Below are 4416 nucleotides of genomic sequence, written 5' to 3' on the forward strand. Positions count from 1 at the left end.
ATTTAAAAAAATGGATCTACATAATGGCTACAACAATGGGCTCAAACATAGCAACAATGCTAAGGATGGTTTAGGACAGAGTAGCATTTTGTTCCGTTTTATACAGGGTCTCTGTGTGAGAACTGGCTGGACAGCATCTAACAATGAAAACAAATATGAACTGAATCTTACAAATGTTCATAATGATTCTTATTGTGATCATTTTCTTTCTCTTTACTGACTGACTTTTGCTTGATTTTGTAAAGATTTTTGGAACTTTGTATTTATTATTTTCATTATATTTAGAATTGACTTGCCATTTTCTTCTTTTTCTTCTACCACTACTACCACTTTTTAATAATTTCCTTGTGTGTTCATGTGCTGTAAAGGTAGAGTCACCAGTTAAACTATATTTTAGATTACTTAATATTTATCTAGAGTCAACCAGGGTACAGTAAAGCATCAATTTCATTTTTGTGTCCTATAAAGTTTAATATTTTTTTCCAAATATTGCATTTCTAGGTAAATAGGTATAATCTAAATGAGACAGATCTCAAGAAATTACAAGAAAGAAATCAGGATGCATTATAGCAACATCATCTTATTTCTCTGTATTGTGCATTCTGTAATATTAATTATGACAAAAACCTTGTCATTTCACCCAATGGCCTGGATAAATCAAAATAATTAGGTATCTGTCTCAAATTCCAATTCTATAGAAACATTCATATGTATTCATCCTTTCAGTTGTCCTGCTCAACAAAGGAAACATTGCTCCTTTGTGGTAGAAGCATCGTCCCTGGGGAATTAACCCTCATATACTAACAGAGGCAAGAGATAGGAGGCAGAGTCTGCAGTTATATTGATGAGTAATAATGAAAGTGATGTATCAAATTTCAGTTCTGTTTCTGGACATGCACAATGTAACTAGGGGAAGAATATCACAGTCTGGATAGTGCTCAGAACAGAGAAACAAGTATTAACATGCCAAACCCTGAAATTTGGGGCTTTACTACTACTTTGATCACCAAGGCTTCAGTGTTCCAGTGTATCATTCCCAAGAGTTGGGTGTGTCTGGATGATTTGTTATGTAGTAATAGCAGTGATGTGTGCACACTGCTTCATTGTTTTGGTAATAAAATATGTTCCTGGGTCAAAATCAAAGTTGTATTTTATGCTCTGACAGTGAGTAAGGCATTCCATAAGTTTATAGAATGTTAGTATCTGGCAGAATTATTACAGTCAAGAAAGCAAAACTATATCCAGAATAATTTCCAGCACTAGTGATGAATAGCTGTCATCTTTATCACAAAAAGGAACACTTTAATTGACCTGCCACAAGGTAACTGCTTTTTTCATCCTGTTGAATGCTACCATATTATAAACTAAGTTATGTTTTGTTGTTGTTGTTGTTGTTGATATACTGATCCAGCAGTAGTAATAACTAGGTTTGCTTTAATGAATGGAAGTCCATGTTGATAAGACAATGCATAAAACTATTTCTCCAACCTTGGAGACATTTTTCTTCAATCTATTAAATAAATTCTGTTTGGGATAGGAAAAAGAGACTAAATCACATCCATAGAACAAGCTAGCTTGTCTGATTAAAGCCTGACGGCATAGTGGTGATGTCTTGGGCTGCTTACCTCCAGGTTCGCATTGAAATCCATACGCCTCCCCGTAAGAGAGCCATGAGGCTTTCTACTCCCATTAAGAGTTAGAGTCTCAGAACTCCACAGGGGCAGTCCTACCCTGTCCTAGAGGGTCACTCTGGCAGAGATAAAACCAATATTTTAGGGTAATACCAACATTTAAATGCTATACTCAATATTATTTGCTGTGAAAAGAAAAGCAACAACGAAACTAAAGGGGCAACTCCACTAAGAGCATCAACTGTTTAGATTTAACATTACTCTTCAACACTAATCTATTTTCTGCATAGGGTGAATAAGTTCACTTAAGTGAAAGGCAGTAGAAATCACCTCCCTTGTATATTCCAAGTGTTTTGATGGTGGTTGTGATTCATCAAAGATGCGATATTGCCCTATTATCATTATTTTGATAGACAACAACATCTCCAGAGACTTCAACATGGCCATTCCTAACACAATAGTTCATCATTCATTCAGGGAAAAATGAAAATATTCAACCAAATGCTAAATTTGTGTGTGCCAATAAATATTCAGGTCTGGAGTAATCTTCACAGAGGAGGGTATCAAAAGACCCATTAAGCTAATTATCAGTTGAGCTTTACAAAAACTCTCTTTATCATTTGTTGTTTGTATGTATAGGAAATGCCTTGAACTTCTCTCAAATCATGCTAAAGGTGTAAAAGAAATCATAAAGCATTTACAGATCTCACCCATAAGGTAGACTGGTACAAGCAAGGATAAATATTAATCAAGAAAGGTAACATAATTTATAAAAAGCTTTCATGTATGGATGTATAATGGTCAATATTCCATGAAACTTGCTAATCAGAGAATGGGTAGCATGTCATATTTAGCAAAAATATTTTTAAATGGACTATTACTTATATGTTCAAATATCTTAGCAATGATTAAATAAATAAAAACATACTTTTAATGAATAAACAACTAGGGAATTTCAGCAGAAACTATAAACGAGAGTCAAAAGTGAATTATTGAAAGAAAATTTTAATAAGCAGTTAAAAAAATCACTGTAAGAGTTTAGTGGCAGTTGAAAAAGGACATAAGTAAGTATACTTGAATAGAAATCAAATAAATCCAGTATTAAAAAAGAGAAACACAAAAAATTAAAAGATACAACCTCAGATATCTATGGGAAAATGCAAGATTTATAACCTTCTTATGATGATGTATGAATTCAAAAAGGAGAAAAGTAATATTTAAATGGAAGAAATATGAATAAAAATAGCAAAGCTCTTCCCACGTTTGATAAAAACTTCAAGTTACAAATAAAGAAACTCTCTTCTTCATTTAGCGCTCAGTTGAATAAATGCAAAAATAATTAAATTTTGTCACATCATAGCCCCAGTTCTGTAGACTAAAGTTATAGAAAATTACAAAACACTTGAGAAAAACGATTATGAACAGTGAGATAAGGAAAAGAATGACAGTGATTTATCAACAGAAACAATGGATACCAAGCAGAATAGAAAGAAATGACATCTATTAAAAAATAAATTATTATTATCAAATCATATGGGTCCACCATGTCTGGTAAACATGAAAGAACATTAGCAAATGCCACCTGTTATACTTCTGTTTAAGGATACATCTTTTTGAAACACATTTTCCTATGGTTCATATATATTATTTATTTTTACTTATTGATTTTCTTTTCTATTTAGCCAGAAAGTACTCTGTGTATTTGAGTAGCATTAGGAATGCCTTTCTGTCGTTTATTTGTTTCACATGCTGTTCATGAATGAAGAGCTTGCTCTTCCTGTAGAATGCTTGTTATTATCTTAACAGTGAATGGTTAAGAGATAGATAGCTTGCTTTCAACTGGATTAGTCTTTAGACTCAAATTCACTGCTATATTAAGAATATATATGTTAATATCTTCTTTATTTGTCTGTTCTTCTTTGCCAAGTAGGATCGCCAATGAAGTTCATAATCTAATTTAGTTTTCTAAAGTAATTGTAAAAACGTCATCTTTCTATGACACTTTCACGTCCTGTTATATGATTTCCTATATTTGTCTAATTTTTTATTCGCTGAGTATATTAATTTTATTGTTTTAAATTACTTTAAAAGCTAGCTGTTACAAAAAAAACTTAATTATGTTTACCAATAGATGTTTTGGTATCTTAACCTCTAGTACCTGTTATTAGCCCCTTATTGTTTTGTTTTGTTTTGTTTTTAGTTTTATTTTTTAAACATTTTATTAGGGACTCTTTCAGATATTATTACAATACATAGTTCCATTAGATCAAGTATAATTGTACAATTGCTGCCATCATCATTTTGTTTCTTTTTATTAAATACCTTTATTGGGGGCTCTTACAGCTCTTGTCACAATCCATACATTCATCCAGTGTGTCAAGCACATTTGTACATATGCTGCCATCATCATTTTCAAAGCATTCTCTTCCCACTTGAGCCCCTGATATCAGCTTCCCATTTGTTCCCCCTCCCTTCCCCACCAGCCTTCCCTCACAAACCCTTGATGAGTTATAGATTATTATTTTAATCTCTTTACATCGTCTTCTGTCACCCCTCACTCACTTTTCCATTGTTCATCCCCTCAAAAGAGGGTCATAGGTTGATCCTTGTGATCAATTCCCCCTTTCTCCCTCCACTCTCCCCTAATCCTCCTGGTATCTCTACTCTCACTGTTGGACCTGGGGAGGGGGGAGGGGGGGAGTTATCTATCCTGGATTCCCTGAATTGTAGGCTCTTGTCTGTAGCAGTATGCATGTTCTGGTCTAATCCAATCAGTAAGGTTGGA

The sequence above is a fragment of the Echinops telfairi genome, unplaced genomic scaffold (genome assembly GCF_000313985.2).
Source record: "Echinops telfairi isolate 266 unplaced genomic scaffold, ASM31398v2 ScPeMD7_7421;HRSCAF=8459, whole genome shotgun sequence".
NCBI classification, from domain to species: domain Eukaryota; kingdom Metazoa; phylum Chordata; class Mammalia; order Afrosoricida; family Tenrecidae; genus Echinops; species Echinops telfairi.